Below are 12932 nucleotides of genomic sequence, written 5' to 3'. Positions count from 1 at the left end.
TTAAACTATATTATGCTTTAATTCATTCAAAAGTCCATCATTATTATTATTATTATTATTATTATTGACTCACGTGGGGTGACAGTGTATGAACCTAATAAATGGACGAGGCATTTGATAACACTGGAATTGCTGAATTGAATGACTAGTAATAAAATATTCAAGGGTATAGTAGTCTATTAACTCTATTCAACCTTAGTATAAGTTATTAAAGAGCTCACAACCTCCATAAAAACGTGTGCACTTAAAGAGAAAGTAATAAGATTTTTAAATTCAGCCACTTCAGATGTTATAAACAATCATGTCAGTGATGAGGCCACTGATACAATGTAGAGAACCCACCACAATAATGGTGACTAGATCTGTTCATGGGTGGGCCGGACTGGGTTTTTACTCTATATTAACAGAATTTTTTAAGACCCGAGCCCAAGCCTAGCCTGACCATCGGGCCTACAACTTGGGCCCGAGCCTGACTCTCATAAAAACCCCGAAACCTGGGCTTGGGCCTGAGCCCGAAATTTAGCCCATACTATTACTACTGCTGAAGCGGCTGAATAGAGAGAGAGAGAGAGGAATTATAAAGAAAAGAATAAAAAATATATATTTTAATAAATATTATATTATTTATATATTTTATATAATATATAATGCTGAGTCGGGCTGGGCCGGGCTTTTTTGATAAATCCCGAGCCCGGCCCGAAACACAGTCGGGCTTACTATGTTAGGTCCAAGGTTAGGCCCACAGGCCTAATTACATGACCAAGTCCGACCGGGGTGCGGGTCGGGCCGAGCCATCGGGCTACCCGGCCCATGAATAGGTCTAATGGTGACAAATGACTTGGTTGCTAACATCTGAGCTGGTTATAACAAACTTTGAATCAAATCTTGTTGTAGAAAAAATAAAGGAAAATTTCTAATCAGTATCCTTTACTTTGGCTCGAACGATAATTTGGTCCTTGAATTTTAAAATACGATAATTTAATATTCAAACTTTCAAAATGTGACAATCCAATACCCGAACTTTCAAAATGTGATAATCCAATACTTGTTGTTAATGTTAAGTGACATTTGAAAAGTAAAAAATGTCCTAAGAATGCCATCTAATTCTCTTTATCAACCATACAAACATTGACAATAAAATGAACAGTCCCAAATTCTAGATTCTTCTAAATAGTCATCAACTTTTTTGAATAGAAGAGGCTAGGATTTGGGACTGTTCATTTTATTGTCAATGTTTGGATTGTTGATAAAGAGAATTAGATGCCATTGGAAGGGTATTTTTGTCTTCTCAAATGTCACTTAACGGCTGATTAACGGACTGGTTAACAGTAGGTACTGGATTGTCACATTTTGAAAGTTCGGGTACTGGATTGTCATATTTTGAAAGTTCAAGTACTGGATTGTTGCATTTTAAAGTTCAGGGACCAGTCACTCGAGCCAAAGTACAGGGTACTGATCGGAAATTTTCCCAAAACCAAAGGAAAAAAAAAGAAAGAAAAGAAAAACTACCTCTTTCTTACAAGGATGCCTCATGGCTAATTCAACTAGGAACGAATTGGCAAGTGAGTCTTGATATTAAGTGTCCATTTTAAGGGCTTTCACGCAGCAGTTTATGGCACTACAAGGTATACCCCAATGCTTTCGAACTGTTGTTGACCCGAATGGTCAGACTGTTCGGCGTAAGAACCGTTTCTGGTAACCAGTTCCGTTTTACCCCAAACCCGGTCCTTGACCAAAAACTGTTGAATTGATCAACAAGCAGTTGACCCATTCATCAGTTTTTGGTTATTTTTTATTTTAATTATTGTTTTAATTTTTTGTTAGAGCAGGTTGTTTGTTTGAATTGGACAGTTGAACCATCGACCCGAAAAACCGATGGCCAAAACAATTTCAGTTCCAAGTCATTTTTTAAAACATTGGTATACTCTAGACTTAAAGCCTTGGAAAGACAAAATGTGCATATATGGAGTTGGGATCTCCTAGTCCTACCAACAAAACACCTTCCAACACCTTACCAATTTGATCTGACACCGCATATCTCATTATGAAAGTGGGGATCACCATAAAAGTGGGACCTATCATGTATGAGATGTTCGGTGTCTGATGATGTTGATAGAGTGTTGGAATATATTTTGTTGGCAAGTGATTTGGACTTACATATATGAACCAAGAAATTGACTTTATGGTGAAACCACTGTTTTCAAAACCGGACCAGACCGGGCGGTCAGACTGGAAAAATTGGGAAGCGGTCTGACCGGTTCTGTTTTCCTCCAAAACCGCTTTTTCCCCCAAAACCATTGATTTTGGTCAGCAAACTGCTGAATTGGTTGGTTAACCGTTCGAATGGTTTTGACCGTTTTCCAATTTTTAAATTTTTTATTTTTTTGTCAGAACGAACAGGCCATTCGAACCAAACAGTCAGACCATTCGAACTGATAACCAAACCCCTGACCAGTTCAATCACCGGTTCATTTTTAAAAACCATGGGTGAAACTATTTCTAATAATTTCTTAGAAGTGGCTCACTCAACACTGAAGCCCTCCCAAACGAACAATTAGGAGGGTTTGTTGGAATTTCTAGAATCTGGATTCAGTGTTAAATGGAATGGGTTCCACATAATTAGACATTGTCTAATGTCTATGCTAAACTCCATCTTCCAAATAAATGCAATAAAATCAGAGATGGTGGTTCCGTTCTTCTTCCTCCCCTATTTAGTTAGTTAAGTTGATGTATCAGGCAAGACCATCTAATGGTGGGTCTGATGCTATCCAAACCCAAGATATAGATTTTTGATGACTTGGGATTTCTTTTTCATAATTTTTCCTCATCGTTTTATCAATAAAACAATGAAAATGCTTAACTTATGTTTTTCTATCTCATTTTCTCATTTTCATTTTTTCACAATTTTTCCCAATGTTTTTTTTTCAACTAAGCTTGTGTTTGGATAAACTTCAAGATTTATTTTTTTAAGTCTCAAATCACAAAACCCTAATTTTAGGTTGTGTTTTGGGGTTTAAAAATGCTTTGGCTTTAAATTATGTTTTTAAAATAGATACTTATCAGTTATCAAATGCTTACAACACTTTTTATCACTTATCTTTACTTACCCACAACCAAAGCTAAAAAATAGAAGCTTATCCAAACATAGGCTAAGTACACAGTGGACTCTCTAAGCATTGATTAATTAAACTAAGGTCATGTAAAGTGACTGATACTACTTTCGACTGAGCAATAGAGGTGTAAATCGGGCTGAGGCCCAGCACGATGGCATGCGTGCCATGCCAGGCCTGACACAATCATGTGGGTCATGCTGGGCTTAGGGTTTTAGATCTGCAGGCCGGGCCAGTATGGTACGATTGGACAGCTCATATATTTTATATATATATATATATAATTAATAAAATAAATAATTATTTTCAATTTTATTATACTAATTTATTTAATTATTATATATATGAGCAATTGTATATATCAAAATTCATATAAAATTAAAATTTTAAGTTTTTAAATTTTTTTTAAATAAATAGTTTTGACCCGATTCACGGCCAATTTTACACCACTGTTGAGTAATAAAATTTATTTCAATGCATTTTACTATCTAAACTTTCTTGGGTCTGGGGATATGGGAATTTATCATGTTTCATTGATTGACTTTTGGAAGAGTTGCTTCTGAGAGAAGACCTGGGCCAAAATCAGCATGACTGGATGATTTTGAAACATCTGATATACATTATTTACAGAGCTTCCAAAAGGTTTCAACTTTAATATAAAATGATCATATTTTCAGCTGATTTTTTAGCCTCTAAAATCTCCATGTTAAGAAACATGCAATCTAATCAAGTTTTTAAACGACATTATTTGTTTCATGAATGAATGCGTTCAATTCCTTCTCATCTTTTTTCCTCTTTTAAATCTGATGATCAATGGGTGCAAGTCAATACTGGATTTAAAGAAGATACATAATCAGGCCCAGGCCCTTGGGCTGGGCCAGTCTCTTTTAGATTTTAACAAATATTCATAAACCCAACCCAACCTTGCACCCCTTTAATTCTTATTGACAGATAAAGGAAAGCCAACAGGAAGATTTGGTTATGATTTCCGTGGTGTTTGGTATCGAATTGGGATCTGCTCTTCACAGAGGGTGCCTTATACCTTCTTTCACATGCACATCTCATTATGCCCTACAAACATCTCCCATGAATAATAACGTATAAGTATAAGAAATGTTCCCAGCATGGTGGGATGTGCCTGTGAAATCGATGTGAGGCACCCTGTATGAGGAATAGATCAGGTCTCTTTGATATCATTGTCATTTTCTTTACGGAGGCACCCCAAACAATCAAGTTCTGTCTACCCTGTGGGAGGGACATTAGCTTGTCCCATTAGGTTCAGTTTAGAAGCAGTACAAATGCAAATATGTACAGCATAAATACATACAAAATAATACAAAATATAAGGTTTTGCACTCTACATATTTGCATTTGTACTCCTTCCAAACTCAGCTAGCTCCAAAACTCACCTAAAAGCCCAAATCCTCCATATTCCCGCCCTTATCTCAATTTGAACCCCTAACCCCGTTCACTCCCATCAATCTGAGCTCGGAATCCAACACAATCTCTGGCACCAACAATTGTTCCAGCAGTCTCACCACCCTCAGATATCAAATCACATGCACCTCACTGTTCACTCGCATTTTTTTGAAAGGGTTGTTCACTCACATTTGCATTAGGCCATTAGCATTGAGCCAGAATCTCATGGGTCATCTTCTGCTTCATAGAGTGGGATAGTTCTACTAGACTTTTCTCTCCGGAAAATTCTTCCTTCATTTTCTTAACCTTTTTATCCATAGACAACAAACACCTCAGCGAATCAATATCAACAATGAAATAAAAAAAAGGGGGTTTTATTGTTCAGTCCACCCTAGAAATCTGAAACCCACCAAATCCACTGGCAGGATGTGGTTTATAAAGAAGCTGTTAATAGATTAGGAGGGGCTGTAATTTCAGATTTCTGAAGTGGATTGCCGTCTACTTATCCCCAAAATAATAACTACAGTCAACACTTAGTGTTCAATGCTGGTTTATTGTTGGTGTCATCAGTAGGGCGGCTGGAACTCGACTTCCTAGGCTTGTTTGTAACATACATCCTTGGTGTGCCCAATGATATTGCAGTAAGCGCAACGATCCTTGGTGTGATTCCCTTTAAAATCCTGATTCTTTGATGGTGGAGTATTGAAGGAATCACGTGAGGTTGAATGCAGAGGCATGGTATCTGGTGAAGGTGTGGATTGAACTTGTAGCATTCTGTGTGCTTCCTCTTGTAAGGCCAATGAGTAGGCTCGAGTAACCGAGGGTAAGGGGTCCATAAGGAGAATCTAAGATTTTAAGGTGGAGAAGGGTATCATTGAAGCCCAAGGAACTGCATCAGATGAAGTTGTTGTTGGCCCATTGTGTAGTCCTTTGAAGCTGCACAGGAATAGGAAGGGGCAATGGTATATGTTGCCAACTCATCCCAGAATCCTTGAGAGTGTTAAAATATGCTAAAATTGAGGTGGAATGTTGTTATGGCGCGTTGCAACTGATATATGCGAGGTTCGTTACTCACCGTGAAAGTCTAACTCCTTTGGATAAGAATACAGGAGGGCAAAGTACTAATAATTCACCTTGGCCTGTGCCGCAACCATCGCTTTGTAAAAATAAAGTTTAGTAAAAAATTTAACTGAGGCCGCGTGAACGCGTATCCATCCCCTCTACCACAAATTATGACATACACTCTCTCACTTGACAAGATGTTAAGCGGGCACCCCTCCCTAGTGCAATGGAGGAAGCCAACCTAGGCCATGGGCCCTCTTGATCACCCATTGATTCCGTCCAGATAAGTAGGCTTTTCATTCTATTCTCATCGTCATTTATAACTTGGGCGTTCCATTCTCCTTCAATATCTATCCAATGTGGGACTCTAACCCAGAGCTTAGAAAAGAAAAACCCATTTTAACTCTTTTCTTCCCCTTCAAAACTTTTACTACTCTAACAGAAGAGATATCATCTGAGGCAGCAAAATAGGCTTAGGATCTCATCCGATAGGGCCGGAGGAGTCATCCAGTCTCCTACATCAATCGCATATATCCAAAGAAAACCGCATAGACAAGTCCTACCCAGAAACAAAATCTTCCCCCATGAATGATCTATGAACACATTATCGGTCACGCCACATTTGATTCGATACTGTATAGCGCTGCGCTGAAACAATAAAATCAAAGCTTTTAATTTATCGATATGGCCACAGCTTGAATTAAATGAACTGATTATCTGTACATTTGAAATTTAGGGTACGTTTGGGAGTGCTTATTCAATAAGCACTTATGAACATTTGGTGAAAAAAAAACTTATTTTAAACAGGGGTAGTAGTTTTAAAATGACGTATTGGGCTATGATAGGCCAAAAAGGAAATAAACACTTAAAAATTAAGTCTAAAATTTGGGCTTCTCAAATAAGTAATTATTATAATAAGCACTTATTTCAGGTTTATTTCCTAAATATAAATAAGTGCTTATTGATGTGATCCCAATTCAAAAATAAGCACTTATTTTTAAGTACTCTCAAACTTAACCTTAAGATAGCTAATAACATTCACAAGACGTTGATGGTATATTAGCCGGTCCCGGTTAGCACAATAAAAGACCCTACAACTACATTTACATGCCCATAGACAAACAAGACATTTGATGAAGCATAGATTATATGATGGGCTCAACAACATCTCTAATGGGATGGATCACAACAGTTAGTGCTAGTTAGGGTGGGCTTTTGGGATGCAATTTATGGCATTTTGAGTTGAGTCCCACATGGGAATCGTAGAAGCTGTGTTTGGTGAAAATCCCAAAAGCTAATATTGGTGTTCAACCACCACAGGCCGTTAATGCAAGTCACCCAAATGCAGAAGTCATCCCAAATAGGGCCTTAATCAACAACTTTAGTATTGTTAATATCAAAATGCCCACTAATTGGAGCGCTGACCTACCACTTAGGTGAAAAGACTACTTTGTTTTTCAATTTGGTTTTAATTTTTAGGGAGAATGACGGTTCACCCTAGGGTCAGAATTTGTAGGCCCAAAGTACCGTTGGGGTGGGTGCTAGTTCGGAATTGATGCCAATTCACAGGCGGACATTGGTGTGTAGAGTGGGGGTTTTTGACATTTTGAATGTTTATAGCTCTGCAGTGAAAATCAGAGATCTGCATTGGGCCAATCCGTATTTCTCCGTAATTTTTATTCTCGTGTCCTAAAAAGAATTCTTAGTTATCACACTTATTTTTGTTTGATATGATAAATATGTAATAATAGAGATGTGCCCAAATGCTTTCTGAAAAGCTTTTGCATTTTTTTTGTACTTTTTGTGCCTCTATATTTTTTTAAGTTTTTATTATTCAATTATGACATCATGGGTTGACCCATAAACTTAAGAGGTTGAACCATTGACCCACCACCCAAATAGGAAAATAGTTTTTTGGTCAATTTTAAATTGTGTATTTCATTTCTATCATTATAAAAATATTTATTATTTGTCACACTTATCTTTGTTTAATATGATGAATATATAATATTAGAGATGTATCCAAAATTTTTAACAAAATTCTTGTATTTTTTGAATAATTTTATATTTTATATTTTTAAATTTTATTATTTAATTATGACATTATGAGTTGACCTATTTAACTTTGATGATTGAACTACTTACCTGCCACTTAAATTGTAGAACAATTTCATTTTCATGTTAGTTTTAGAAATATAGGTTTTATATTGTTAAAATTACTAGAGAATGACCGCCCCATACTAAGTATGGAGCTAGTATTTTGATATTTTTAATTCATTATTTTGATAAGTTTTATTTGAAACTCATTTTTTATGTTGTAAATTTAGGATATTATTTTAGTTGATTTTTTATATATAAACTTATTTAATTTAAGAGATTAAATCAAGTTTTATTTCTAAATAATAATCCACTTTATGGATCCTACATTACTTGAAATGAGTTTTTGTTTTTTATTTTCTTTTTAGTGGAGGTAAGGAGGTAACTACCATTGGAAGCTCATATTTTATTTTTTTGAGTAGGTAAACACGTGTTTAAGAAAGGAAACTTTTATTTTAAGAAAGGAAGTTTTTTTAATCGGATTCGAATTCAATCCATTTACACCCCTAGTATAGATTTACAAACACTCTTTATAGGCACAAGAGAGCACCATTTATTAGAGTGTGCATACACTTGATTGAGACAAGTTGAGCCTACCCCACCTATGACAAGTGAGGGAATCCATCAAAATACATAGGTGGTGGTTATATCATAAGTGGAGGTTTTGATAAATAAAACTAGAAAACCAATAAAAACTTATGAGGTGCGGCAAACCATGAATTCCTATCCTCTATTTTAACTTTAAGGCCTCGTTCATTTTCTAGTAAAGATGAGCATGTAAGTTAATGTCCCACGATATTGCAAGAACCTCACATTTGATTAGTGCTATAATGGGGCCATGAAAAACAAATTTTCTATAAAGTATTGGTTACCCCAATTAGAGGTGTAAATTGGGCATTGCCACCTCCAGCCCGGCACAATTGTATGGGCTGTGCCGGGCTTGGGGTTTTGGGTTTGCGGGTTAGGCCAACACAGCCCACACTCACGAGTTAGCATGGCCCAACACGAGTAGGTGAGTTATATACTATTATATATAAACAAGTAGCGGGGACCCGTGTGATGCACGGAATTTATTAAGCGAAAGCTAAATAATAGAAAGGATTATTTACTAAAATATCCCTTATAGTTTCATGGACTTACTAAAATCTACCCTATAGTTAAAATTTTACTAAAACACCACTTATAATTTGCAATGAATTTAATCAATCTACCATCAGATGATAGTGGAAAATGACAATGTTGAACCTAATGTTCATTTAAATAAATTCAATCAAAAGAAAATAAAAATAAAAATACCATTTTTGCCCTTTATAAGACATGGGCAACCACTCTATTGGCTATATTTGGTTAATTTTGTTTTCTATACAAAAGAAAAGTGTTAAGGGTATTTTTGGAATAAAAAATCATGGACCTAATGGCAAAACAAACAATCCTTAATGAAAGGTTGATTAAGTAAATAAGTTGTAAAATATTTGGGATGTTTTAATAAAATAAAAACTATAAGGTAGGTTTAAGTAAATATGTAAAACTATAAGATGTGTTCTAGTAAATGACCCTAATAGAATCACATGAGAGTATACAATTGTTTTATATTTTCAACTTTTTAAATAATTAATAATTATTCATATTTTATATACTACTTTTAATAATTTTTATAATACAAAAATAACAATAATTAATTTCGGTTAGGTTTATTCATCAAATTGATGAAACCGACCAATCCAATCAACTTAACACGAGTTGGTTGGTTTTCTAGTATTTTAGGTCGGCTTTGGTTCTAAAATTTTCCAATTCGACCTAGTTGAATCAATTTCACTTTGGCCATTTGTAAACCAACCAAAATCGAACGACCTAACCATGGATATATATATATTAATATTTCATATTTTAAATATAATTTTTAATATGGAAAAGTGGGAAATTTTCCATGTTTCTTAGTCTAAAATGTTTTATATCATAAATCTAATTTTTAAATTTATTTTTTTAATAATTGCACTATAATTTTTAAAATTTAATTTTTAAGTTTAAATCCTTTGAATCGACTGACCAACCAAAAAAATCGACCAAAACCGACACAACTTGAGTGGGTCGGTTTTCACAAAAGGTCAGTCGGTTTCAGCTGACCAACTCCCCAACTTGACCAAGTCAATTTGGTTGGCCAAATAGCCTACCTACGATCGAACCAAACCAACTCATGAACACTCATAATTTCAACTAGATTAATAGTCTCATCTCTAATAAATAACAATAGTTTAATCTCCGATAATTATTGAAAATTTATAGCAAAAATACATAATTATTCATAATATATTGATAATGAAAAAAATACAATAAGTACTAAAAATATATTAACTTAGTCAATAAATAGTATAATCTCAATTAATAGTTTAATCTATAATAAACATTAATCAATAAGTTATAACAAAAATACAATAAGTACAATAATTTAAATTTAAAAATTTCACTAATAGTAGTTTAATCTCCAATAATTATTGAAAATTTTCTATTAAATAACAAAACAAAATAAATTTATACATTGTCATTGAAAATACATTTATCACAAAAAATATAAATAATTACGAAATACAATAAATATTAATTTTAGTATATAATTATATAATAAATACAGATTAAGAGTTTAAAATTATTATTAATAAATATTAAATTTTTGAAGTTATTTTCTCTTATTTTTACTTGATATAAGTGAAATTAGTTATTTACAATATTATGTAAAAATATTAAATTATTCTTAATTTCAATATTGTGTTATAATTATTTTTATACTTTTCAGAAATTTCTTTATTTTAACTATTTAAAATCTATTTATGTTAAATATTTTGTTATTTAAAATACCCAATTATTTAAATACTTAAATAACATGTAAGATATTTAAATTTTAAAATATTAGTTATTTATGGAATTTAATTATCCATAAAATCATAATTTATACTATTACATAATTTCATTATTAATTTTGTAATATATTAAATTATTGTAGAGAACACTAATGTGGACCCCATTAAGGTGGTCCCCACTATTCGTATGTTAGCAATAAGTTATGATTAGGATTAGTCTTTTATGATTTCAGCTTTATCTTATCTTGCCATGTAAGCAATTTTGTCATTTTATAAGTATGATACTGTGTATATAAATTTAAGAGTGAGGTGGCTGTTTCAAAACAACCAACTCTCTCTTTTCTCAAAATCTCTCTCGAGCTCTCTCTCTCTTCTCCCTCCTCTTTTCTTATTCTTTTTCTTCTTCTCTTTTAAGTGTTTGTTCAATCTTGAACGACTACTTGGTATCAGAGCATTCAATCTAGGTTTTCTCACGTGGAATCAATTCAGCCAACCACATGAGAATTATTTAGGGCTGAAAGATTTTTTTCATTCGACTAAGTCTTGGAGATTACAAGAAGTCTTTAGCAACTGTCCAAGGATTGGAAAGTGCTCCTTGTAATCAGGAAGAATCGGAGAAGAATTAAGTGATCAAGGTTAGGTCTTGATCAAGATTGGAGGTGCCAATCAGATTTTTTGGTTCTCTCACTAAGACTGAAGTTGGCGATCAAGAAGATTTTCTCAAAGATCAGTTTTGTTTTCAAAAGTTTCTGAGGTTGATCAGAATCAAGATCAGTTTTGAGCAAAACTAAAGTTGGTGATCAAAATTTCAGGAAGATTTTTGAAACAAGATCAGTTCTTTTCAGAAATTTCTGGATAAGGTCTTATTCCTTCTTGAGGTTAGCAGCAAGGATAGCTTAATTTGTGAGGTACGGATATATAATTTTTTTTTCTTTTCTCTTCTAGGGTTTTAAGAGAAAACCCTGAAATCTAGGACTATTACTGTGTCTGGATAAGAGATTAGACTTGTTTTTTTTTTTAAGTTTGGCTGGTATTAGATTTCTATTCTCTAATCTCTGTTTAGGAGTTTTGTACCCAGTTCTACTGAAACCTAGGCCAACTGCTATTAGTTCTCAGATTCAGTAGGTTGATTGATATAGTGAATTGGAAAGTTTTTTTTTTTATTAATTGAATCTGATTTCTACTTCTAGACCTACTGTCGTTAGTTTTCAAACCCAATAGGCTGATTGTTACAATAAATAGAAGGTGTTTTTTGCTTAACCCCTAACCAAGAATGGAGTTCAAGAGCCAAGGGGAGGGTGTTTTCGGAACTGGCTCAGGTAATATGACTGAGAACACTTTCCGTATTACAACTATTAAGTTCAATGGGTCGAACTACTTAGAATGGGCTCAATCAACCATGATGGCCATTGGGGGAAGAGGAAAACTAAACTATTTGCTAGGGGATATGAAGGAACCAACTAAGGAGGATCCCACTTATGCTAAGTGGATTCAGGAGAATTATTTGGTGATGACATGGATGTGCAACTCTATGCAGCCACACATCAGCCGAAACTACTTATGGGCAAAAACAACTAAGGAATTATGAGATGTTGTGAAAGAAACCTACTCTCAGCCCCTTAATGTTGCTAGAGCTTATGAACTGAAATGTGAGGTTAAAAATCTCAAGCAAGGTGAGAAACAAGTTTCTGTTTATTTTTCAACCTTGAAATCCCTATGGCATGAAATTGACCACCTTGAATCAATTGAATGGGAAAGTCAGAAGGATGCACGGACTTATAGGAAGCAGATTGAAACTAATAGTGTTTGAGTTCCTGGTTAGTCTAAATTTTGAATATGCTATTGTGAGAGCAATTGTTGATAAGATATAGTGTAACTCTGTCCCAAACCTATTCCTTAGTACACAACGAAGAGACTAGGAGAAAAGTTATGCTATAGCAACGGCCTTTTGAATCAGCTCTAGCAGCAGTTAAGCCAAAATCTGGGGGTGATAAGGAAAGAGACATGAAGAAGGAAGCTAAGAAGGACCTAGTATGTGAGCATTGTAAGAAACCTAAACATAAAGATACCTATTGGATGTTGCATCCACATCTAGTTCCATCAAAACTCATAAACAAAAAGGGGAATGCAAATATGGTTGTTAACACTAATAGTACAATCTCATCTAGCACAAAAGGCACTCCTCTAGACACCCTAGTTGTTGTCCAAGTTGCTCTAATTCAGCTGGAAAATGAAGTTGGTAATTCAGCTCCACCTCCTCAAACACCATCAACACCTCCTACCTCAGCTTTTGCTCATTCAGGTATTCGGACCTCAGTCACCATGCCTCAACTACAAGTAATATAGAACATTCGTGGATAATAGATTTAGGAGCATCTGACCATATGAC

General features: G+C 34.4%; 1 non-coding gene across 1 annotated transcript; it reads right to left on the bottom strand.

Moving 5' to 3' along the window:
- Positions 1-5718: 5718 nt before the first annotated feature.
- Positions 5719-5882, bottom strand: LOC148804076 (U1 spliceosomal RNA). Its single transcript, XR_016081525.1, has one exon. It is a non-coding gene; the product is annotated as a U1 spliceosomal RNA (small nuclear RNA).
- Between the last annotated feature and the right edge of the window lie 7050 nt (positions 5883-12932).

Source organism: Nelumbo nucifera, chromosome 1 (assembly GCF_055504915.1).
Source record: "Nelumbo nucifera cultivar China Antique chromosome 1, China Antique-T2T, whole genome shotgun sequence".
NCBI lineage: Eukaryota > Viridiplantae > Streptophyta > Magnoliopsida > Proteales > Nelumbonaceae > Nelumbo > Nelumbo nucifera.
The sequence above is the reverse complement of the archived record's forward strand: the minus strand, read 5'-3'. Positions and strand labels throughout refer to the sequence as shown.